The sequence below is a fragment of the Diadema antillarum genome, unplaced genomic scaffold, assembly GCF_040938485.1.
Source record: "Diadema antillarum isolate AM-2024a unplaced genomic scaffold, OU_Dant_1.0 seq00000549_RagTag, whole genome shotgun sequence".
Lineage (NCBI taxonomy): Eukaryota > Metazoa > Echinodermata > Echinoidea > Diadematoida > Diadematidae > Diadema > Diadema antillarum.
This window is the reverse complement of record NW_027271494.1, coordinates 120183-147694: the sequence shown is the minus strand read 5'-3', so window position 1 is coordinate 147694 and position 27512 is coordinate 120183. Positions and strand designations below refer to the sequence as shown.

The 27512-nt window shown below is 38.1% G+C and overlaps 1 pseudogene; it reads left to right on the top strand.

Annotated features, from left to right (window-relative positions):
• Window positions 1–20969: 20969 nt before the first annotated feature.
• LOC139734819 (cysteine sulfinic acid decarboxylase-like) overlaps window positions 20970–27512 on the top strand; it is a 41664-nt pseudogene continuing 35121 nt past the window's right edge.

Here is a 27512-nt window from a genome sequence, read left to right as displayed (position 1 = left end):
CAATAGCTGGTCTTCCATGGGGTCCAGGTGGATGTTAGGCGGGACCACTTCAATGGGCTACGCCCTGCTCTTTGCGATGAATAAATGAAGCGGGATCTTTTACGTGCATGAGTGGTGACTCACACATGGGACCTCCATTTTTGCTCTTCCCTCCCTGGTCCTAACCGAGGGACAGAGTGTTTTGCCTCTTTACTAGAGGGGACTGTATCTAATTACACACAATAGTGGGACCCGGGCATCGAACTGCGGGGTCCTTTGGATCATGAAGCAGACGCGCTATACCGACTGAGCTTAATCATCATCGCAATATAGCAGATAATTATGCATAATTATGCACAAGCAAGGACTGGATAGAGCACATCCCGATCAACTAAAAGCAATAAACAGGGCTACACCCAAGAATAAAAGCCAGACATAATAGACTTGCAGGAGACAAAGCATTCATGAACATCATCAACAACAACAACAACAACGGCAAATCATCAGTTGAACATCAAGCGAAGACGTAAATTCTAGTCCTCATATTTTCGTGTTTAATAGTGAACCTACAACTTCTGTGTTAACAGTTCTCAGAGTACATGTACGTGATATTTTGTATATACATTGTAGTTCATTTCTGTCTTGTTATGATTGTCCTCACTTTTTGCAATGAAGGTTTGGAGGGATAGTACAGTATTGATTGAGGTTAAAATTAAGCTCTAACATTTTGCGAGATACTTAGAAACCACTTTATGAAATGTTACAAAACATGTTTCAAAGCATATACTTCTAAGAGGAATTCAGTGTTTATTTGATGAAAGTTGGTTTTGAAATGGCCGAGATTTAAAAAAAAAAAGCGCTCCTGATAAAAGGCGGGTCCCACATTTAATCAAGATCACTTTATTTGCATTTCAAAACCAATTTTCATCAAATGAACCTTGAATTCCTCTTAAAATTTATGGTCTTTCATATTTCGTAAGAGGTTCGTCACCATCTTTAAAAAAAAGATCATCATCAAAAAACGTTGGAAACTTCAAACTCCATCTTAACTGAAAATGTACCATCCCTTTAATGGAAATTAACCAAAAGCAAATTGTTGAATTGAAATAAAGCTGATGCTTTCGTTCGAAGTTGCTTCCATTTTCTTTCATTCTTTATAAAATAGAAAAAGCAAGAACGAAATAGGTATAATAGAGTTTTTTAAAAGATTCTACATTATTGATCCTGCATTATTGTTATCATGTTTAGTATTAATGTCACTTTGGTTATTGTTGGAATTCTTCTTTGTGCTAAAAATGTGAAGTATCATAATGACAGTATGCTGATGATGTGTAAATCTTCCTTGAGTTTGACCAGAGTGACCCTTTTAGTGTTGAACACACTCTTAAGGCACTGCCAACATGTGTTGGAAATGTATGCAGGAATTGATGGCTGAGGACAAGCTGAAATTCGGTCAAGAAAAATAACAGAGTTTCTTGTTCTTGCCTTCCACCGCCATCTTCAGCTTGAACATCAGAGCCCCATTTCATTAAAAAAAAGGTTGATATTATGCTTGCTACTCTGGTCTGAATGGCAATTATCATGGTAACGACCAGAATCCATGACAGCTTCTTGATTGGCTGTTGCTCTGGGAAATTGTCACTCCAGCAAAAGGTGCTATCCTAACATCTTTTATGAAACGGGGCCCAAGTCATCGAACTTACTGTACGGTAGATTAGCCTACTCTCCCATAGGCCTATTATATACTGGCTATTGTGATGCACAATCTAGGAATTTTTCTTCCGAAGCAAAGACGGGCACTCATGTTTCACAGATCTGCAAGTCAGCTAACTATACATCAGATATCTATGAGGATCAGGATTTTCGTCGATACTTCTGCTTCAGTCCTTGACTTAATATTATTGCGACTTGACTTAATGTTATTGCGACTTGACTTAATGTTATTATGCTCTTCTTGGTGGAATTAGTCAGGCTGATTTGGATCGATTGCAGAGAATACAGAATGCTGCCTCTTGACTTGTGTACCATATTCGTTCACGTCTTATTATACGCCACTCCTCTCGTACGTTACAAGTTCATGTCTTCTGACTTTCGTGTCGCGCACCGAACACCATTGTGGCCAGTGTGCCAGAATTCTGTTTGGCATATTCTACTGGAAACTTTACGATGAAGAGTACGTCGACCTTCCTACAACCGAGGAAGTGTAGGCGAAGCATGTTGCTCAAGGCTTTTCAGACAGATGGAACTTCCACCACACACTGGGAGTCATTAACATTAAACATTGCTTTTCAGGCCCCATACCATATCACTCATTAAGGATCCGCCTAAGACAACTACAACGAAATTTTCGCAATAGAATTGCAGTTTTGGAGGTAGTGGAAACCATGCCTCGAGTTCATGACTTAGATGTTGGTAGCAACGCGAGAACAAATAATATGCGCTCAGTGAGATCCCCCTTTGAAAATTCAAGGCCAGATGCTTCTAAAGAACGGAATTGAAGCAGTCGTAAAGAATTATAATGAACAACACCATTTTTCGATGCATAATCTATTCGTCACACGCACTTCCTCGATGTGCATATTATACCAAAAATAACTACTAACTGAGCACACATACTCCGGGGATTTGGGAAGTGTTTGCGTGCCAAACATGGCTCCAAGACAATACTAACGGGTTCAGCGGTTTCGAGAACGAGTCTATGTACAAGAAGAGGGGGAGAATGAGAGCCACACATTCAATACATCATTAAACAGAATTGGTGATTGTCATTGTGCTTTTACAAAGCCAACTATCATTGCATGCAACGTCAGAGGAAATTATCCCTTTTGTGATTGAATTTGGAGTTTTCTGTTCACCAGAAAAAACAACAACAACAAAACACTGCTAAACTAGAGAGGGGCCGTCAAAGGCGGCAGACCCACGCCTTGTACAAAGTCGGGGTAAACATACTGTGCATTCGGTCATCTACCAGAATTCGGTCACTTAATTGCCAGTGTCCTTTATCACCAGCCAGTGCGTTCTACCAAAGATCGTACACTGAAGTGTACGATCTTTGGTTCTACAGTCACATCACACGCAAATCACATCATTTCACATACGGTAACACTCATTCACCACAGGAAAGTCCTTTAGTCTCCTCCAAAAATCCATCGAAAATCCCAAATTCCACCGTCAAAAGTGCAGATTCGGAACTTTTCCACGAATTAAGTCCAGTTTTAAGAGTATTGTGTACGCGACGGGTCGCCGAAAAAGCGCTAAAAATCGAGAAATACGCCGTTTTCTTGCGGGATATTTTGCTTATAGCAAGCCGAGAGTGTGTTGATATCAAAGGTCGTATGAGTGTACGATCTTTGATGGTATCCACAAAAGCGCAAAAGAAAAACAAAATTTACGTACCCCCTAGGCAATTACCCCTATGATTAGTGTCTACGGGAATTATTCAATGCAAGGGTTAAATGCAAATGTCTACTGCACCAGTATTCGGTCACCAACGAGCGCCGCAACGTCCCCGATGCTATTTTGCACCAACAGGGTAGAGCGCGATGCATTTTCAGCGGCCTTGCACACGCATTGACATTGAGCGCGCATATCGTGCAGTGTGACTGCGACCGAGCAAATGCTCCTCCAACGAAAAAAACAATCAATTTTTATTTAAAAAATCATCAAAATACGGGCCAGTTTGTGACGACGGAGAACGAACTTTCATAAATCCAGAAGGACATAGTCCTTCAAATAGGCCTAAACGTAAATTTCGGAATTCTTACGAACATTTGAGCAGCGAAGTCCGATCGTTTGGGAGTTTATGTTTTCGTATGGTAGCGGAAAATCGCAAAGTGAGAAACGGGAAATTTTCGGAGTGGTCACTATACCATGGGGTCAAAACTTAAAGGTCGCACAGAATTTGCAAGGGTCAACCGATTATCACCAAAATCTAATAGATTCTTTCCTGTCATTATCCAGACATCCCCTGAACATTTCGTGCAAATCCGTTTACCCGTTCTCTTGTTATCTTGTACACAAACAAACAAACACACAAACAAACAAACAAACAAACAAACAAACAAAAAAACAAACAAACAAACAAACAAACATACGGAACCCTTTACATAACCCCCTGCCGATTTTCATCGGCGTGGGTAAAAAAACAACAACCAGGAACAGCCACCTTGAAACTGCATGCGGCGCGTGAAAAAAAAAGAACAAAACAAAACAAAAGGAAAAATGCGTACATAGACTCGCCTATAGTGAATCCTCCGAAGGGTTGATACCGAGTAGCACTCTTTTGTTCTCTAAAGTTTATTCCCCCCCCCCCCCCCCCACTGACTTTGCCTCAACACGAAATTTTATACCACCAAGATGCCCATTTTTTGTGACTTAGAATACTACACATTATGGTTATCCTGTCATATTTTAGAGTTGCTTAATTTGTCTTTTGAACGGCAGGTACATGTGAATTCTTAAGCTTGCTTACGCATTTTGTACTTTCACGGAATAATGTCGTATACTTTGATTAAAGGCGTAATTTACCATTTGCAGATGAAACAAAAACCCAACAGTAGTGCTTTAAAACAGTTCTAAAATGTGAGTTAGTGATAGAAACAACCACTGTAAAAAATTTAAGCCATATAATCTATCCAGTGTTTTGAAATACATAAAATGTGAACAACAGTTATAATACAAATGTTAACGGTTTAGTCTACATAACTGTAGACTAAACCGTCTACAGCTATGGTTTAATGGCAAATGGGAAAACACTAATATCTCCTTATGTTCTAGGATTTATTGTGAAAATCATATATGGAAGGGTGTTTTGTGATACAACAGACCTACACATATGCATCACATGTGATATCTTTATATATATATATATATATATCATTGTTTTAATTACTGCTCCCAAAAGTAACAAGACCTTTAATCACTTACATGTTTCTCTTAGATTAATATTTTACCGTAGGTTACTGTGTTCAGTTGATTTTTGTGTTACGTTCATAAATAAAAAAAAGAAATAAAGGAATAGAATGGATCAATCAATAAATCAATTAATCAATCACTCGATAGATCAACCGATTAATAAAATGTTGTCATAGTCAGCATATTTCATAGCCATGCCGTCAAGTTGCCTGCATGCAGCTGCCATATACGATCACTTGTGGATCCCAAAACCATCAGTAGACCCCCAGCAGGATCGAATACAGCTGGCTTTCCAAAGGTTTGTTACTGTGGCTTTTTTTTTTTTTCTTTCTCGTTTGCAAACAACGTTCACTGTCGAAAAATATTGAAAAGGATCGTTAATCTGAAAATATTGAAAAGGATCGCTACTCTGTAAGTACTGATGGGGTCTCTTAAGAGACAATCCGGAAAAAAAAAAGTTTCTTAATCCGAAAATGAAAATGAGTTACTTCGAAGACAAAATAAAACTTTTGCGAGTGAAAAACTAAAAGAAACAAAGCAAACGTTCATATGCCCCTAAGCTCCTTCTCTTCCTTCTCCTCCTATTCATCATCATCAGTGGACCGTGTACGACAACACTTCTCAGTGGGAGGGTAGGGGGAGTTAAGTGGGCCAGTCTTAGGCGGAAAATTAAGTCTTGAGCCGAAGTTAACACGACACAATCGTGAGATGGCGCTAAGCCATGATATATTTAGTTCTCGTACTTGTCCAAGGGTTGTCCAGTCCTGTAAAATAAATACTTTTTATTCTCCTAGAGATATTCTTGTGTAAACACACACACAAACAACCAACACAAAACAAAACATTGAAATACGAGAGAGATTCAATGTCTTTTATGTTTCATGTCTAAGAGGAACAAGTTTTTTTTTTTTTTTAATTCTTTTGCATGGGGATTTTAGACCAAAACCAAATGGAAGCCCTTAAAGGACCTATGCAATGCATTTGCATGAAGTTGACTTGTGTTATCATTTTTTTTTTTGATACCCTGGTGATCACTTAGGTGGCCACATTAAAAGCTAAATATGTGCCATGTAATAATTATCATTTTCTTGCTGTTCTACTTTGTATATAACTTGGATACGTCGGCGACCAAAATAAATGAATAAATTAATTAATTAAGAACTTAATAAAAAATGAATAAATGAATAAAGATAAATAAATAAATAAATAGATGAATAAATAAATGAATGAATAAATAAATAAATAGATAGTTAACTTCTAAACCTAGACTCTGTCGATGACATTTTTCTTACAATGTGCGGTTTGCTCCATTTCTCCCTTCATGAGTATTCCTTTAATTTGACATCGATGTATAGTTTTATGCATTGTGTTCTGTTGTCAGTCATGCTGAAAAAAAATAATTTTCAATTATATCATTTTCTTTGGGAATGTTCAAAAATGCAGAAATTAAAGAAAACTGATAGCGAGCTGAAGCTAAATTAAAATAAAAAGATATTTCATAGCATTGCGATGAATTTTCCTTGCCTCTTGCGAACTTTTAAAACAATAAATGTCGGGCTTATACATAATATTCTATTCAAAATAAATATGTCTAGATGAATTGAGAGAGATATCATCGTTTGATTACTTGTCCAGTAAAAAGTAGTTATAGTGGAATGTGAAAACAAGAAAAAGAAACCTAGTTTACAATTAAAGAGTTTGTTCGCAAAAACCGATAAGTCCATTTTTAAAGATTTTGAATACGGTCTCTGTCATAAAGTACAAAATAATACCTTTTAAATGATATATTGGCCACTACATATAAAGGTACATTTTTGAAGTTATGGTCAAAAGAAGCAAAAATTTTCTTATTATTCTCCTTGTTTTTCTTGACTTTTAATCGCAAATATCTCCATTTGGCAAATATGGATTTATCGGTCTTTGCGAACAAACTCTTCAATTATTATACAAACTCGCGGGTAACTTGATTAACCTGGACGCAAGTGTAATCTGCAACGATCAATAATTATTGTGCAAATCCATTCAATTCCGCTCATGAAATTTATGATCAAGCAAGACTTAAGTTTGATTTTCGTCAACAGTAAGGTTGGCAGCACATCATCAGAAAGGCATGAGTCCCACCTCTCTGCATCCATTGAAATGTGATTACTTGACAGAGGCAAATCAAAGCCGTAGGACGCCCTCTAAAAGGAGGAGATAGGATTCTACTCCTTGCGCTATCCTTGAAAATTATCAAGTTGAATAAAGTTAAGAAGAAGAAGAAATGAAAACGAAAGAATCATAATGCAACTAGATCCTCAGTCCAGCATATTGTGATGTCTAGCCATAACCAGTGATCTCTATGGAAATAGTTATAGAGATCAGTGAGCCATACTGGGGCATTTCATTCTCTGGTTGCTCATCAATAGATGGCGCGATTCTATTTTGAAGGATCTGTTTGACCCTATTTCACATATCATTTCACCGCGACCTTTCATCAAGAGTGAATGCTCATCGACTACCCGTCACACATTTTGGTCCTCAGATCCTTGGAATAGCGCCATCTGTTGACAAGTAACCATGGAGTGAAGTTTGATGCAGCCTGCGAGATTAGCTCTTTCGACTGAGTCCCTGGAGGGGAGTTATCGGCAGCCAACAGGGACAGTCGATTACGTAATCTCATGTCAGAGTCGGTAATGCAGGCAGTACCATAGTCTTCGTATCGCCGAATCGTACCATAGATTACGTTTTGTTCTTCCTAGTCTTTTATTCAAAGACCTTTGTGCTCTCTGCAACGAGGCAAGGACGACTCCCTGTTCGCATGCCTTCCAAAAACTGCGGCTAGACTGCCTTTGACAAAGGCTAAGATCTTCATGTCGTGTCGGCCCCGCCTCTTTTATGTGAAAATTGTATTATGCTTATGTGCGTATGAATTTGCGTGATCACCAAAAGGAATACCGACTTCTTTATTAGGTATTGATTCAGTTGTGTTAATCCACTGCGCTCTTTCATACCTATACCAGTACTTTACACGCATATTTGACCATGATCATTATGAATAATAATGGTTTGATCTATACAAGGAGCTTTTGAAGCTCCTTGATCTATACAACTTTCAGCAATCAGTAATCTCCAAGTCCATTACCTGTTTAGTTGATGCACATGAGATCGTATCTCTGTAAGTGCTCCTCTGTCTCTCTCTTTCTCATTCTACGTTATAATGTACTACGATTCATTATGATGCATGTATAATATCAATTAAGAGTATATACGAATTGTTTTACTGACGCAAAGAAATAAGACGCTATCCCATGAGGCTTTTTTTCTCTCCAGAATCATTTGCCCAAAACAATAATCGTCAAAGGTATAATAATGGTTCAGTTTTCGGTGTCACTATACACCAATGCTGGCGTCAGTGTAAATATTAGGTTTGTGCTTTATTACTGTAATCTCCAGATCAATCTTGTTTTTATGATGAGTAAGACTGCCCTGTGACTCGTCATGTGTAATCATTTTATGAAAAAAAAAAAACACTCGAAAAATTGTCATTTCTCTATTGGTACCCTCTACATTGCTCTAATACAATGCAAACAAGCTTTGGTTGACACAGGGAGGTTAGAGCTCCCCTGGTTGACATTGAATAAAGGGATGGTACAGTATTGGTGGAGCTGAGGATTTGGCTTTTAACTTTTTGCGAGATACCAAGAATCCACTTATGAAATGGCACGGTACAGTGCATGCCATTCTAAGGGGAATTAAAAGTTGATTTGATAAAAATCAGTTTTGGAATGGATGAGACATCCAAAACAGAGTAAAACAAAGCAATCGTAATAAAATGTGGGTCCCCCATGTTATTAGTATTTCTCTGTTTTGGGTATATCAGCCATTTCATAAACAATTTTCATCAAATAAACGTTGATTTCCTCTTGGAATTACATGTTCTTTAATATTTCATTAGATTTTTCTCATTATCTCACCAAAAAATGTTAAAAACCTGAAGTTAGGTCTCAACCAAAAATATACGAGGCCTATACCCGCAAGAACATCATTGCATATGTCCAAACACCAAATTTGATGTACGTGCTGGACAGCAGACTAGCGGTAATATCCTCCGCGAATGAGATTCCGAATCGTCTGCTATGGCGCGCTGTTGTTATTCGAGCAGCCTGAAGATGTCTGGTAATATTCCACTGCTCAGTCATTGAACTGCAGTTCGAGAGCTGGCCGACCCTCGCTCGCTCGCACCGTTCGTTCCCCCACGTCGCTACCACACTCGATCTTGCAGAGACTTGTGAAAAGGGCTGGTAGTCCAGATATTTTCTACCAAACAGAGGCCGAGCTAAGCTAGACGAGACGCCTAGGCTGAAGTTCGTCGACAAAGAAGTCTTGGCAATCCTGTTCTCTTTTTATTTTCAAGTCACGCAGTTCAAAGTAAGTGACCATCTCTTTCTGCCAATCTCGACCCCGTGCATGCCATATGGCCTTATGGGTTGCTCCTTGATCCTCACCTTCGGCCTTCGCGTTCGTGCTGTTTTTCTTTTTTTTTTTCTTATTCATCGTCAATCATCGTAATATTCTTCTGCACCTCTTCTTCTTGTTTCGGTAAAGTACTGTACATGTCACGATGAGGTGTACGAGCGAATCTTTGCATTTTCTATCCAGTACGTCTGTTGTACTATTTACAATCTACTGATATGATCAAATTGTTAATTGATCATGTCTCATCATCAACCGAATCGTAGTTATTAGAGAAATAACTTTGTGCCTCTGATGATACGTCAGAGTCAATTATTTTTTATTTTAGTGGAGGTGATGCTTACTTTAGACAGAATAGTATGGGATGCCACAGCGGCGCCAATGTAATTCTAGAAAAAGAAAATTATGGTGCATAATTATATTCAATGGTATGGTGGGACCTCGACCAGGCCAGGAGGGAGGTGGGAAGGGTGGGACCCGTGGCCAGTGCTATGCATTTTGTTCCCCAGGTCCAGACGATGCGGGGCCACCGACACGATGGAGGTTGTTGGCTAGCTAGGGCAAGGGCAGGTCAGCAGGCGGGGAACGACATGGCCTGGGGTGGGCTTGTTGGGCAGGCACATCTCACAGGAAATCCAATGCAATAACCGGACTCTCCAGCTCCACGTACACTCCGTAGCTCTGTTTGGCTGTCTATCTGTCTGTCTGTCTGTCTGTCTCTCTATGTATCTCCCTCTGTCTCTCTCTCTCCCTCTCTTTCTCTCTGTATATATCTATCCAGCAAGCCAACCCTTTATATACCTAACTTATAAACTATCGTTGTCTATCATCTGTCACTGCTTGTTCATGTGTGTGTCTGCATGTCTTTCTGAAATCTGCCTGCAAGTTGTTGGTTATCGTATCAACTAGCTTATATCAGTGACTTTAAGACACGTAACTCCTTGCTTTTATTTATACGATTTCATCTTCATATTCATGACTCCAAGCAGTCCATGTACTGATCCTGCATGAGCTTTGATCGCTGCCAGTTAGAACTTAGAAGCCGAAAGTGAAGTCTCTGTTCATGTTAGGCGTCTATACCCCATGAATATGCCACCTGGCCTTTTGTGGATTCAGGAATATGCTTTGGGGAAAGAAAAACAAAAACAGAAATTTGAAATCATGATATGACTTGACATAACATGACATGACATAATTATATAGCCGAGTAGGTTGACCTGTGCAAACAAAACCCAATAGCCCAAGTTCCGACAGTCGTTGACCACTGGTGAATTCTAACATGCACTACTATGCAGGAGCGATTGGATAATCATCCAAGACAGAGACCAGTAAAACTCCTTACTGTAGTGCAGTGTAAGTGTATATAATTGATATTCCATGCGCGTGTTACCAAGGAGGTACACTTGCCTAGTACCTCCTTGGTGTTACCGAGTGAAACATTTTTAATACGAGTTTAGGCACCTCGCCGGTTCCGGGTTTCCTGTTTATCCACTGCTGAATGTGTTACATACCATGTAAAGTCGATAGGACCACGCCGCATGGCGAGCTATCCCAATTGAAAGGTGACTAGTCTCGTTTTATTGCTGGTATCGATTTATTTACCTGGGGTTAGTCGTCTTATCAGTGACATTCAGTAGGATGTGAACCATTCCGCTACGCATTTCGTCCAATTTTATCTTTGAAATGACCCCGAAATGGAGTGTTATGTCATTCAGTAATGTTATTAGCTGTCTTTTGGTGAGGTAGTGCTGTACAAGGAGCTATGAGCAAGGACATGAGAGTCTCACCCCCCTGCTTTGCTATGAGGAGTGTCTGTTTGTGTGAGTATGTTAAAATTACGCCTGAAATTCAAGACTATAACTCTTGCGTTGACTTGACATTCCGGACCCTGTTACGTAATCTCAAAGCCGATGGGAGGAAAAATTTTCCCCATGCCCGTGCCACGTGCTTTTTGTAAAGAAAGAAAGAAAAAAGATTTAACGCATCTTGGTTTTTAGAAAACACAAACGTTCAGTCTGTATGTAGGCTTGGGTTAGGCATGAGGCGAGTGTGGAAGCATAATAGCAGGGTGTTCAGGTGCAAAAATTTTACTGGAACGGTATAGCTATACCAAAACGGTTTGGTTATAAATACGATGAATTTACAGATACACATCTGAACGCTGGCCGAAACGACGTATATTTTATAGCGAAACGACGGTCCAGGGAGGTGGGGACGGTGCACCGAGAAAGCATCGTTTCGAGCTACCGGTCGGTCTAAACTCAACTAGAGAAATTTTGAAACCTATACCGCTACATGTTTACCAGGGTATACCAAAGACCATTGAATATGTTCTTTCGTGCAAACGATATCCATCCTACTTTATACTAGAGGGAGCCGTCAGGCACCTTGTTTGTTTGCGTACATTATGTACATGTTGTTTATTAACATGTACATGTACATGTACATAATGATCCATCCTTTACGTTAAATGTTAATAAACAGCAACATCAGAAACACTAATAATAATAATTATAATAATCATCATCATCATAGCAATAAGAATAATGATAATTGTACTTGTTATAATGATAATGATAATAAACATAATAATAATAATAATAATAATAATAATAATAATAATCACAATAATAATAATAATTGTACTTGTAATAATGATAATGGAAATATACATAATGATGATAATAATAGTAATGATGATAATAACAACAACAACAACAACAACAACAACGACAACTAAACATATGGAATGCCCCAAGAGTGTCAAATTCACAGGAATTGAAGGACACGCATTACCGTTGGGGTCTTTTAGGTGGAGGTAAAGGGTCGAATGTGATTTAAAAAAAAAGAAAAAAAAAAAAGACCTGACGGAGGAAAAGGAAAGAAGGTTCTGTGCATAACCATGCAGGGATAAAATTAGCCCGACCAGACGCCGTGCGAATCACTGATTTGGAAGAAGAGTGACTTAAATTTTAAAATGACTTCACGATAACTTTGCTTTATACAACTCACAGGAGTAACGGACACACGTTTAGAGATAAAATATATTAACTGCTTTCTTCATAATTACATCCAACCTTTGGTTATATGTCGAGACAGTTTAACTGCTTCTCAGAAGGTATGTGACAATAGGTCCATAGTTTTAATACAATCATGTATCCTAGCGTTGCAATACATTGCGGCGAATATTCGAGACATGTCAGCCTTGATTGCAATGTCACGCCATGTTTCAAGTTTCTTAAGATAAAAAAAAGAATGAAATCAAGCAGAGTGACAGAGACCATATCAAAATTCGCCTACGAAGAAGATAATAATATCCGTGGCATTTATAGGCCTATATCGAAAGTCCGCAGTGATGATTGCATGAAGCAATGCTAAATAGAGTAATAACGAGTAGACACGGCGTGCAAAGATTCAATGTCTTGCGGTGATATGTGATGGCCTCACGAATCTTCCAAAGAATTGAACACAATTCTCTGCGATGTATTTTATTATGCCTCCGCCACGAAGTGGTGCCGGAGGCATTATGTTTTCGGGTTGTCCGTCCGTCCGTCCTTCCGTCCGTCCGTCCGTCCGTCCTTCCGTCCGTCCGTCCTTCCGTCCGTCCGTAATGAATTTTGTGGACAAGGTAACTATCAAAACCTGTTGAGGTATCCTAATGAAACTTGGCATGTATGTGTATTAGGGGGTGAAGTTGTGCCTATCAACTTTTGGGTGCACATGCTCAAGGTCAAAGGTCAAAATGTCAAGGTCAAATACATAAAATTTCACTATTTCCACCATATCTATTGAATGCCTTAAGATATTTTCTTGAAACTTAGTGTATACATGTATTACCCAATTAAAATTCTCTGGTGAAAGTTTGGGTCATGAGGTCAAAGGTCAAAGGTCAAAAGGTCAGGGTCAAATACATAAAATTTCACTATTTCCACCATATCTATTGAATGCCTTAAGATATTTTCTTGAAACTTAGTGTATACATGTATTACCCAATTAAGATTCTCTGGTGAAGGCTTGGGTCATGAGGTCAAAGGTCAAAGGTCAAAAGGTCAGGGTCAAATACATAAAATTTCACTATTTCCACCATATCTATTGAATGCCTTAAGATATTTTCTTGAAACTTAGTGTATACATGTATTACCCAATTAAGATTCTCTGGTGAAGGCTTGGGTCATGAGGTCAAAGGTCAAAGGTCAAAAGGTCAGGGTCAAATACATAAAATTTCACTATTTCCACCATATCTATTGAATGCCTGAAGATATTTTCTTGAAACTTAGTGTATACATGTATTACCCAATTAAAATTCTCTGGTGAAAGTTTGGGTCATGAGGTCAAAGGTTTGAGGTCAAAAGGTCAAGTAAAAATATTAAAACTTCTTTTTTTTTCTCCGTACCTTGGAAAATTGTTCAAGGTATCTTCATGGAACATAGTATATACATGTACTGACTGGAATTGATTATCTAGAGAATGTAGGGTTCATGGGGTCAAAGGTCAGGGGTCAAAGGTCAAGTGCAACACTTCAAAATTTTACTATTTCCCTCATATTTATGTAATGCCAGCAGGGTTATTTTTTTTTTTTTTACACTTGGTGTATGCATGTGTAACCTAATAGAAATTCTCTGGAAAGTTTTTTTTTTCTTCTTTCTTTGCCTCAAAGGTCAAAAGGTCAAAAATCAAGTGAAAGTGCTGAACTAACTTTTTCCTCCATATCTCGGAAGTGGCTCAAGTTATCTTGAAACTTAGTACATATTATGCATGTTCTACCTGAAAGTGATTATCTTATGAATTTTAGGGTCAAGGGCCAGATGAAAATGGTAACAATTTACTATTCAATTCAGAAATTCACACCAATTTTCCACACCTGTACCTTGAAAATTACTCAATGCCTAAATGTATGAATGGGTCAAAGTCAAGTTAAAGTCCTTAAATCCCTAGATACATGCTCTCCTATTCATCCAATTAAACCTAGGTCAAGGACGGTGAACATTCAACACATTTGTGACAAATTTGTTATTTCAATATTTTGCCAATTTTGTGAAAATGTAATCACACATTGTCCACATGTACTATCTAGACCTATTGGGAAAATCATGTATTATGGCGGAGGCATACCAGTCGCCAAAGCGACATTTCTAGTTTTCTTTCTGTTTTAAGGTGAAATTATAAATAAAATCCTAAAGAATTGTCAATGTTCTCACTGAGTTGCATTCTATAAAATTGTTCGACATTAGCGATGTCCCGGTGTATACCGGGGCCGCTAATATATACCGGGCCATGCAAAAACTTCAAAATGGCCGTCTTTTGGTGGCCCGAACGGGCAGCTAATAATATTCAAAATGACTCTCTTTTAAAAGATGTAGTTTCTTTTATTTCGGGCCACCACATTTCTTTTTCGGGCCATAAACGTTTGAAATTGAAAGATCAGAGAAAAAAAAATAGGATTAAGTCCTGCATCAATCTGTAGCAATTTTTGATTATGAGAAAAAGGTGTAGTTCCTAAGTAATCGACCTAAAGTTTTTTTTTAATTAAATTTCCTGCATGCATCAATAAGAGAGAGGAAAAAAAAGATGTGCCTGCGAGGTTATGACGTCTTTACATCATCCATACATGTACTCGCGAAAAATGTCAATATTTGTTTAAAAGTGTGATACTGAAACATTTCCAAACTTTATGATTTCAGTCCGATTTTGGAGAGACATCTTCCGTCCTGTTCGCCCAATTTTACTATTAATATATTAGTTTTATCTGCCGTGGCATTACGCTTTTATGAAGGACACAACCAGGGAAGGAACTCGCAGCACGGCCCAGGTCTCTTTTCCCCTTGTAGATCCCTGACTTGAGGGACGAATTCCCTGTGATGCGGCTGCCAGCTTCATTTTGGCACAGCTGGCCAATCTATCAATCACATAAAGATGTTTGCAGAATCAAGAGGCTTTGTCCTAAATGTATCATTCGCATCTGCAATTATATCTAAAACGTGGATGCAGTGACATCAAAGTGCTCTGAGCAAGCTGGGTAATGACCATATGGCACTTAATGACTTTTATAAAGGATTTCCATTCAAAGCTTTAGCGATGTCATCAATTTAGAAGCTGAAGAAGTTCTTTCTCTCTCTGAGAAACATGACAGGTGGTGGAACTTTGCATCATTTTGTTCTCTGGCTCTTTGATTGATAAGATAAAATCATCCTTATCAATTCAAGTGAAAAATCATCTCCGTGCATAGTGACGCTGGCTCTAAGTGTGCTATCAATAATGATATAGGAAGAAAAAAAATTAATCACTGTAAACATTGATAATGATAATGTTACTGAGAATGTAGTCGAGCGTATACCAAAGAAAGATATAGACCTATAGAAATGTAAGGATTCACATTTTCCATGACATGTGCGGGTGGAACTTTTCATAAATTTGTTCTTCGGCTCTTTGATAAGATAAAATCATACTCATCAATTCAAGTGGATCCCCCCGTGCATAGTGACGCTGGCTCTGAAGTGTGGTATCAAAATAATGACGGAAGAAGAAAAACCTACTGAAAACATTAATAGGCCTAATGATAAAGTGATGAGAATGTATAGTAAAGCAGATCTCTATCAAAGAAAGACATCTTTATGGGAATGTAAGGCTTCATATTTTCCGTAAAAAAGTGATATCGTTCAAAGTGACAATCAATGCTGATTAGATAGAGAAACTTTTGTCACGTCTTCATATTAAAGTTTCCCACTGGGATGTCCATCAGAAATCTTCAATATCTTTATACTCCTTTATTGTTTGACATTCTTCAGTGACATTTTACTTCTCTCACACCTTCATTGCAATAAGCCAGGGCTGCGACGATTAGACAATTAGCAAAAACGACTTGTCAAGGGGACGATATTATTATTTCTCAAGAAGGCCTATAATTGTTGTGTTTTTAATGAGACGAATATAAAGCTGTAAGGGTATGACGTAATCGCCATTTTTGTGATACCCATGCTACTTGCGTATATAAGGGATATTAGCTATGTTGAGCACGGTAATGATAATAATGATGATAAATACTAACATTTCCGTTTCAAACGAGCAATTAAGGGCAAAACTCAAAATGTGACTTATTTTGGGACCGAATTCAATGAAAGCTTCCATCGGTCGATTCGCATGGCGTCTCGTCAATAACGTCAGCTTGAACACAGATCGGAGTGACTTTCATTTTCAAGTAAAGCATTTTAATGTTTCGTTTGTTTCCTGTCCTATTGTTTTCTTTTTGTTTTTGTTTTGCCTTCGTCATCTTTTATCAGCATATTTGGGGAAGCTAAGGCTGTCTTCATGACGGCAGTTGTTCATTCAAGGCAGATTGATTAAGCGCGAGTATGCCTATACTAGTAGTGCTACTATACCCAATCTTTAAATTTGTTTGCAAATACGAACATTATGTATCAGATAAATATTATGTGCATTATGTATAATAATTTATGTATGACCAAATCACCCACTTCTCCCACGTGAATTGGGTGAAATCCGTAAGAATTCTGCTGCAGACGTCTTGTCATGATTGAATTGGCGCCTCAGTTCACTGTACTGTAAAAGTGGAAATTTACAGAAACCACAAACCAGCGCGAAAATTAAAAAAAAAAAAGAACTAAACAAACATGTGAATCTTCTTGCACATCATAAATAATGTTCCACTAATAAATGTTTTGATTCCGCGGAATTAAAAATTCGCGAAATTCGTCTTACCCAGCCGAGCGCGAAAAAAAAAAGATACTTGCGCTAGCGAAATTAACCAATTTTACACTGTCGGGTAGCCTATTTCTTATATTGGAGAGAGATTACATATATACAACTAGTTGAATTTATATACCTCATAAGTGAGATTCGTATCACTGATTGGTCAAAAGTATATCACGTGACAAGGTGTAGTCCCGTCTATCTTGCCTTAGGACTTTCATGTAAGTGATAGAAAGGCAAAACCCTCGTGATAGAAAGGCAAAACCCTCGTGATAGAATTCGTAAACCCTCCGCGACTTTTGTGCACATTAAAAGTACACTAGACTTCGCGCGCGGTGTCCGCAACCCCTCCACCCAAAGACGTTCACTACGCGCATCGTATAAACACATGCAAAATCATCGCACATAGCGCACAGCAGGCATGTTTCAACGTGGCATGGTGATCGAGCGCTCCTCCGTGATTTGAAGTGAGCTGGATCAAGGATCGTACACTTTGCAATTACTATTTCTTAGGATCCCGAAGCAGAGACAAATCTCAGCATGTTGGAAATATCAAATTAAAACACGAGCGACGGGAAACTGGATGTAGGGCCTATACTGTAATCTTCTGCCACGATTTTATGCAGGAGCTCGCCGAAGGCCGTGTGAGTGAGTACAATGTATCGTGCGTACTGGGTAGTCTACGAAATGCACGAAAACCATGCAAGCAAGCGCAGGCTGTGGCCTGATTTTAGGGCTAACGTTTAGGCCTAACAGTTAGAATATACTTGGCATTTGTCTAGCCCTAGATCTTGGTTAAGTCTTAAACGATGAGGTATATAAAACAAATATTAACTGCTCTGTATTCGGATGGTGGAGGAAATTATCACTCCCTCGGTGCTTTTCATACCACCGACCCTTCCATCACCCCTCGGCTAACGCCTCGGGGTGATAGAAGGGTCGGTATGAAAAGCACCTCGGGAATGATAATTTCCACCATCATCCTCATGAGCAGTCAATATTTGTATACTATCGATCTGCAAATGATCAGAAAGAAATATATAGGCCCACATATGCCCTATTATAATGTATATAGGGCTTGACAATAACTACTTTTATTTGGTAATCATGTAGAAATGCACACCATGCACACCTACCATTTCCTTCCTTAATTTGTCAATAAAAACTTTTCGTGGCTATCAGAAATGTCAAGATGAACCATATCTGATGGTTTCATGAAATTTCATAGCCAATTACAGAAGAAAAGTAGCTAATTTTGACTCAAAAGTACGCCGATCGACGGCTGCATCAGCGTAGCATGATTGATGATCGATTATGTGGAAAAGCGATATAATGATGATGATCGATCGTTGTAGTCTAGTGATACAGCCGCTTGTTTGGTGTTTAACCACAATAATTACGTCGGTTTAACAGTAAAAAGTTGAAGAAAGAAAGTGATCTCGATGCGTCTGTTTTTTGTTGTTTTAGTTAATTTTCTCCTGCGTGCTGCGTTTGACTGTATACAAACATTGTATCTGTCAACATATTTTGCTCACTGAATGATGGGAGGATATGTGTTACGTACAAAACAATAAAAGATAATAAAATGGACCTTACTACGAAACAAAAGCAAATATTGGGGTTGCAGTTCTTGTATACATAATTAATAAAATGAAATGGAAAAATGAATAGCATTACTATCATAAAAACAATAATTTTTACTATAAATTGAACTTATCAATTAAAAACATAAATTTAATACCATTTGCCATCACCAGAAACAAACAACAAATCCCCTTCGAATTCAACTTCCTCCTCATCTTCTTTTCTCTCTCTTTCTCTCTCTCCCTCCTTCTAATAGCCTTACTCTTTTCTTCCACTTTTCCTTCAACCTCATTCTTTTCCCTTCAAACACTATTCAAATTAAAGGACAAGTTCACCTTCATAAACATAAGGATTGAGAAAATGCAGCAATATTAGTAGAACACATCAGTGAAAGTTTGAGGAAAATTGGACAATCGATGCAAAAGTTATGAATTTTTAAAATTTTTGTGTTGGAACCGCTGGATGAGGAGACTACTACAGCTTGTGAGTCATATGTGTACAACAGGATAAAGAAAATGTAAAGAAAATTCAACATATTTTCACTTTTTTCGCATAATAAAAGAGCACTTGACTTGTCTCTTTCTAAAAGCAGGGGGAATAATATTACCCCTAACATATGTCGGTAACGAGTCAAGGGAATATGTGCTTTTTTCAAAAGATGGAATTTTGTGAAATTCTCTTTATATTTTCCTTATATTGTTGTACGCATGTGACATCTAAGTTATTCATACACTGCAGTAGTCTTCTCATCCAGCGGTTACTACACAAAAACTTCAAAAATTCATAACTTTTGAACGGGTTGTCCGATTTTCCTCAAACTTTCAATGACGTGTTCTCCTAATATTGCTACATTCTCGCAATCCTTATGTTTATGAGGGTGAACTTGTCCTTTAAATCATCAACTTTTGTTATGATAAAGTCAATACTTGCCACAATTTCTAAAGAAAGGATGTCTAAATCCTGGTATGAATAATTTGTATCAATAATTTAAATAGTGATAATCATGATAGTGGCAATGCAAACAATGAGAAAAAAATACGAAAATGAAAGTAGATCTAGGGCCCACACGTATTGCACAAGTCGTGTTAATATTGTTAGTAAGCGGCTAATTAGAGACTACCAGAATCGATTATAATCGTTGACATCGTTCTCTGTGAAATCGATGCACTACTTACTACATCAGAACTATGATCGCGACCGACATACTTTTCAACTCCGATTTCTCATTTTTCTTCCCTTTTCGGCTTTCTATTTCTATGAAAACTCTCTGATATGGTTCAATTTAGCATCTCCAAGAGCTGCACAAAATTTGATTGAGAAACGGCGAAGCGAACGGTAGGTGTGCATTTCTACATGATTACCCTTATTTTTTGGTGGCTCATGGGTCATTAAAATCTTGAATCCTGAAATTTTGGTGGCCTGAAAGAGGAATGAAGATGGCCCCCAATAAAAACAAAAGCAACTTTAGTTGCCTAATCCGGGCCACCAAAAGATAGCCATTGTCGAAATTTGGTGGCCTGACAACAATTTTTAGTGTCCCCGGGCCACAGGGCCATCCGCTATTTATGTATAGACGATTTTCCCCATTAATACACTCTTAAAAGGGTAAATCAACATTTAAAAGGGGCGAGGAGTGACAACGTTTTTAAACTGTTGTTTTCACCCTTTTATCCGGCTGAATCCAACAATTAGATGTGCTACATACAGCAAGAAAAGGGGTGAATACAACATTTTAAAAACGCTGTCACTCCTCGCCCCTTCTAAAACGCTGATTTACCCTTTCCTTTTTAAGAGTGTACGCATACTTTCTATCAACGATGATATTCACAGCAAGGTGATTTATGTAGGCCTATTATAGCTCTTTTGTTTTGTAGCTCCCGCATGGTTGGAGCACTTAGCTATCACAGCGGTATACATAATGGTACCAGGTAATCAATGTCTTTGTTTGCAGGACTTTTACGGGACTAGGGAGGTGATCACCTCTCTGATGGGACTTTTACTGCGTTCGGTTAAAGTTTACATGATCCAAACTAAATTTGACTTGAAGACAATTCAAACTCAGTTACTCTGTATAGTTTCAATACAACTAAACTTGTTATAACTCATTGTCATTGTAGATATTGTGATAATCAAGAACCCCGCATATCAACTGAACAATAAGCACACTATCAAAATGCAATTTGAAGGGACATTGATGGTATATTGGAGGTGCCATGGAATTTGGACTTTACGTTTGATTCATTTTCCGTGCTGTATCATTATGGTCCGTTTGGTTTATTGGTATTTCAGAATAGATAGGGGAGTATCTATCCAACAACCTGCAGTACATGAGTCTTACATGTCACAAGGAAAGCTTTTTTATTTCTATACGGAGAGCAGGTGCAAAATACATGATACCATGATTATAGAACTAACTTATCGCAGGTAAAACTACTGTTACAGTGCTGTATATCCCATAACGCCGCTGGCTGGAAGCCCATCAGAGGTCTGTTAACTTACCAGGCTGTAAAGACGCCCAACCTGCGTCTTGAAATCATAAGCGAAAATCTATCTAATGTTGAGTATCAGCAATGCACCACAAAATCAGCGCAATGTTTCGGTCAAACCATCGATTCCTTCGAGATTTTTCGATGTCACTTTGTGAGACAGGAAACAGACGACCATGGAGCGGTAAGCATTGATGAAATAATAATGAAATATTTTGTCTTGATCTCGTGAACATCATTCAAAAGGATCAGGTGTAGCTTTCAAGGGTTACGTGTGCACAGGTTGGTCAAACGGAGGGGGTCGTCCGCGCGAGATGTTGATTCATCCTAACGCCGTTGTGTCTTTTTGTGTGACATCAAACTATGTACTGCAAAATAAAGCTTGAAATGACGGGTAAAGGAGTTCAGAAAATGTATCATTTTACTGTAAAACTTACTGGACGACGTCTTAAAGCAGTCAAACGAAGCGATAATTGCTTTCATTTTACCCAATCTGCCACCCGAGTCCATAATTTTGTAGGACCTATGGTATATGTCATGATTTGATTGCTAATACATTGTACTAACTAAATTGCAGAGGATGTGAGAGACACTCCTCCCTGGCCATACTTTTTAAAAAACTTTTTACTGGATGTAAACCAACAGGTAAACAACACTGCCCTATACTTTGGCAAAAGGGAGCAAGTGACAAAAGTGACATTTCTCGTAAAAGAGCAAAATGTGTCTGTAATTTACACTGACGTCAATGGACTATCATGATGTCTTGTCTAACACATCTCTGATGAGTGTTTCTGCATGAAATTTGGCCTTGAAGAAGAGCTCATCATGTGAATTATGAAAACATCAATAACTCAAATTCGGATGGTATGTCACTTGCTTCCTTTTGCCAAAGTAGGGCAGAACATATCTACAATATTTACAAAAGGTTCACATAAAGTCAATATCAGCAAGGTCAACATATCACATGCTAAGTATACAGAATATTAATTATACAGAAGTTTCAGCTGTCAATATCTTGTGGGAATTTGGTGTTATTTATATAGTTGCCAAATATTACAATATATAATCTCATAAAAGTACCTAAAACGGGCATACAATTAAAAAAAAAAACCGTTATGGAGCAGGGGCGGATCCAGGAATTCTGTAAAGGGGGGGGGGGGGCGTGACTGATATTTCTGGTGCAACTTCCGGGTTTCATTTCATTGTTTTTCTTTTTATTTCTTTTGTTTTTTACGAAAAATAAAGGGGGGGCGTGCGCCGGTTGCACCCCCCTCTGGATCCGCCACTGTGGAGGGTTAAGTTGGCTTGTCCATTTATTCAAACGGTTCGGTAATTTGTCTGTCTTTTCTGCAATTTTCTTTTCAATATTTTGTTTCATTTTTGCAAAAACCAGAAATGCCTCAAAAGTTGGATGGTGATGATCTTGAAATTTGCACACATATATGAAATACCTCAAACATAAAAACAGAAATTTGATACATGTTTTATGTTTTGTTTCCTCATCAATACCAACCTCCCTGGCCATACTTAGTATTCGTTGCAGGGACGTGCATGTGAGAGAGGCTCCCGCTGGAAGAATTTGCAAAGCGTATCATTCACTCGATCACCGAGAATCTGCTGTGTAGAACAGATGGCGTTCCATAGGGTGACGTCACCACATCGCATCTATAGTATAGGTCATCATTTATTTTCTTAATTGAGTTCTTAACATCATAAATGTGTTTTTGATGGTATTTGCCCATACATCATATGAGAAATTGCACATTGGAGGGTTTTTAAGCTTCTCAAAGGGACACTTGAAAATGATTCCCTTTGTTTGTTTGTTTTTTTAATAAATCTTGCAGTTTTGATTAGTTTCTCATAAGATGAATAGGCCTACATAGATGCAGGCAGTTATCCTTGATTGAGGGGGTGTCATCATCACCTTATTGCCTAAAGTAAAGTACTGTAAAAAACTTTGATTTATCAAACAGATTAACTATATGTATAATGAGCTGTTTCAGTGGTAGCCCAAACAAAGAAATACATTACAATGCCACAATCATTCTAAGTTATGTGATACTGATGACAACATACTATGTACTAAGATCTAGTGCCACAAGAACATAATAAGAAAACAAATTGTAATTAAGCATGGTTAGAGGTGGGGGGGGGGGGTAGAGGGGGGAAGATCGAGGGGAGGGGGTAGAGGAGAGGGGGAGGGGGAGGGAGGGAGGGATTTGACAGAATAGATCAACAAAAACCAGCAGAGCTTGTATGGGATGAATACTTCACATTGACTTGTGTGCATTGCGTGCATTCTCCATAGGGCTCACACGGGTATTCCCCATAGAGATGTGTGTTAAAATCCAAAATTCAAAAAATTCTGTAAAATAGCTGAGAGAAATGAGGTGTTTGATCTTCACTAACCTGGATAAGTGAGCTATACCCTGTCATCCATCAAATTTCCAAGGCGGGTTCTTCAGCTCAAACTCCGTCCAAGGGTCCGCAAAGCCAGACTACGAGTTCTTTTCACTCAAAAAATCACCTATTTTCTGTACATGCACCCAATGAAATATAGCCCCTTCAAATTCCATGAGAAAAGCTTTCATCTTCAAACCAAAATGCAGTTTGTAGAGGAATTCATACTCAATATCTCCAGCTATTCAATTTTATGCCAAACTGCATTATTGATTTTTAATCATTTTTTTTCTTAATTTATTTTGGTATCTTTGGTACGAATTTGTGAAGGGGTCTGGGACATTCCATTTGATTTGCAGGTGTGAGCCCTAGAACTAGTAGGCCTATACAGCGAAACTTTTTTTTTTTTAAATTTAAAATCGAACAAAAGTAAGGAGAGTTCTTGAATTGTGAAGATTCGCTAATTTTCACAGAAGAGTTCTTGAACAGTCAATATGATTAGCATGGAAAATATTATGAGTGAGTTGATGTCATCACACAACTTGCCAAATAGTTTGAACACTGCGTAGTATACGACTTATCTTGAAATTTCTTCTTCTTCTTTTTCAAGGGTATGTGGATAAATCCATGTCAAATCATCAATGCTTGTCACCCGACTCCCTTCGATAAAATGTTCCCCAGAGTGTCTGGCGGAAAAAAGCAATAACAATAAACAAACAAACAAACAAACAAACAAACAAAACAAACAAACAAACAAACAAATGCCCCAATGTCCATTGGTCGCTAAGATAATATATAGCCTCACAAAGCTACCAGTGCGCATTCCAACACATGAGTTTAACGAAAATTACTCATTTTTTATTGAGTGGGTTTTTTTTTTTTTATGCAGCAATGCTCATTATCTGAAAAAAAAAATAGATTTATACTCTGTGCAATACAAGTTTACTGTGATGCGAACTCGGACATTTTGTTAACGCGTACGAGGTCACCGAAAATAGTGGTAAATGTCAATTTCAAAATCTTTATAAAAAAATTTTATAGGCTTATATCTTCAATATTATCACCTTAGGTTAGAAAAATATTGTTCTGTTAAAGACTTTGATTTGCTCTGTAATACAAGTATTCTGCGAAAAATCAGCACATTCATTTCGTGCATACCATTTTTACGGAGAGCGCCCTCAAAGTTTACATAGCAAACAGTAAAAATGTGCCAAGTTCATTGATGGTCACGGATCATAGGCCCTACTTAGTATACCCTTCGTCCAACCTTTGTCCTGCCAGTCCTTGGAATGGCATCAATGTGTGTGTTTGATAGAAATTTATCTGTATCATCTTGGATTTTTTATTTATGTATTTATTTTTTGGTGCTCCCTATATGTTAAATAGTAAAGATGCCACCGAATATCACGGGGTTAAGAGGACTTTTCGAGTTTCCACGCCTTCAAGATGAAAAGTCCTAGCCCTGTGATATTTGCAATGAGAATAATCTTTTATACACAATTGTTTTAGTGATAATTATGTACCTCAAAGCGCACTGTGCTTGTAAAACAATTGTAAAATGAACTAGTGACCTTGTTCAAAATTTAATCCAAAATTGTATAAAACCCTTTATCGCTATATCATAGTACCCGGTATATACATTCTTTCTCTTTGTAATTGCATGTAGGCCTATAGGCCTAATAAGCATTTTAAAACTTCATTGCTTAATATATCAAGAATTATTAAATAAGCAGCCTTTTTTATATAATGTAGGGGGCCTATTATGTGCTCTTCTTCACGATCTATAGTATCGCTTTATTGTTCACCGGAATATTAATAACTTGACCTTATGAAATGCTTCTAAAATCATGGGCCGTCAATAAAGTCCACACACAACAGGTGCTTTATGGCACGATACACTTGAAGTGATACTTTCAGAAGCTCAAAGGCTTTACATGGTCTTTTATATGTAGGCCTAGCTGATAAAAGACCAAGATACTATAATTGGTAGTAATCTATACGTGAATTACATTCACTTAGCTTATCTGGCAATGACTCTTACACTGTACTTATGACCTTCAAAGTCATGAGAACATGAATGTCTACTCCTGCTGACGAACTTCAGCTATAAAGACCGGTAGACCTATAATAAGGTGTATTTGAAGAGTTTGTTTGCAAAAATCGATAAGTCCATATTTGCCAAATGGAGATATTTGCGATTAAAGGTCAAGAAAAATAAAGAGAATAATAAGAAAATTTTTGCTTCTTTTGACCATAACTTCAAAAACATGCCTTTATATGTAGTGTTTAATATATCATTTAAAAGGTATTATTTTGTACTTTATGACAGAGATCGTACTTCAAAATCTTCAAAAATGGACTTATCGGTTTTTGCAAACAAACCCTTCAATTATACCAATAGGTCCTCCATGCCTTTCTTGGACAAACACGAAGGTTTTCCGTGATGTTATGATACTCTGAAGTAATTTATGACTATATACTATTGCTTGAATTATGTTAAAATTACAATTCTTTAATTCTGACAAATCACTTTGACCTATAGGCCTACATGTACAAGATTGTATTGACCTTCAAAATCATAAAGAATGCCAATGCCTAATGATAGGCCTACTCGTGCTTGATTTTTCTTCTTTGAAAATCGATCCACGTAGGTCTGCCCCCCCCCCCCCCAAAAAAAAAAAAAAAAATCATGTTATACCAAGTCGTTTCATTAGCGGGGTCCAGGCGGGGACCCACCCCCAGGCCTTATTTTATGTTGAAATCAAAGAAGTGAAAAGAAACGAATTGGGGGGGGGGGGGGGCTAGCGCCCCCTTTAATTTTGTAAAGATGCCCCCACCCCCTAACGGAATTCCTGGATCCGCCCCTGGATCCGTCAAGGGTGTTTATTCCACCTGTTTTAGGCTAATGAAACAATTTACATGTCAAGTGCGGCTTTGATCCGTGATGCTAGGAATAATAAATTAAAAGAAAAGAAAAATCTATGTTTAGATCTCTGCATTTTAGTAATTACGATTGTTGAGAGCGCCTCCCGGATACTCATAGGGCAACTGAATAGGCCTACACTCCGTCTCACGTCTAATTCGTGGAAAATTACAAGCGAACGATTGCATGTGTGGATCAGCTGATCTTGTGTTCCTGTCTACGTGCCATACTATGGACATAAAAGTCCCTACTTGCACGTGTCTGTCGCGACATGGTGTGATAAATGTACAATGTTGCGAAAGCTCAAACCACGGTACGTTCGTCGAAAAATTGTGTCGGGATCGGGAGATGCTGTGGTGGAAGAGGAAAAGAACATCACCCCTGGAATTCGTCAAATTCTAGAAAGGGCTTCGCCATTCAGCTCTCTCCTCATAAGGTGTATTACTAGTAATCGCGCTGTTATTTAATACGAGCACAATCAAGGCAACATAGGCGGCCAGGCTGGGGCTCAGTGGAATCAGCGAGTCGCTAGAGAGGCCGAGCTCATTGTCACGCTTTATACGCCGTGCGGTCGTCAGGCATGTGTACCAACCGCGCTCAAAAGTGGAGTTAAAGGTTATTGTAAGTCAAAAGCAGAATTTTGCATAGTTGAGTAGTCTTACATTCAATAGGTCTTGAGCCGTTCGTTTACCCCAAATTTCACAAATGCGTGTAGGCCCTATACGCTTTTCAAACAAATGAATGTTGTCACCTTTTTTTTTTTTTCATGAAATTGCCATTTCATGATAAAATATCTAGCATTTTTATAGCTAATATGATGAAAGAAAGTGAAAAACAAAACAAAACAAAACATTGTCAATGAACCCAAACAGATAGAGATATGAATAATGATAAGGCAGGAAGTTGTAATTTTATTGTAATGTAAGTTTTTGACAAATGGAATCTCGAATGACATAAGAGTCAGCTGAAGACTATCATCCATGTGGCTTTTTTAAATTAATGATTGTAAATTATAATGGTCTAGATGTCAATGGAATGTAAAAATAAATTTTGAAAGAATGAGG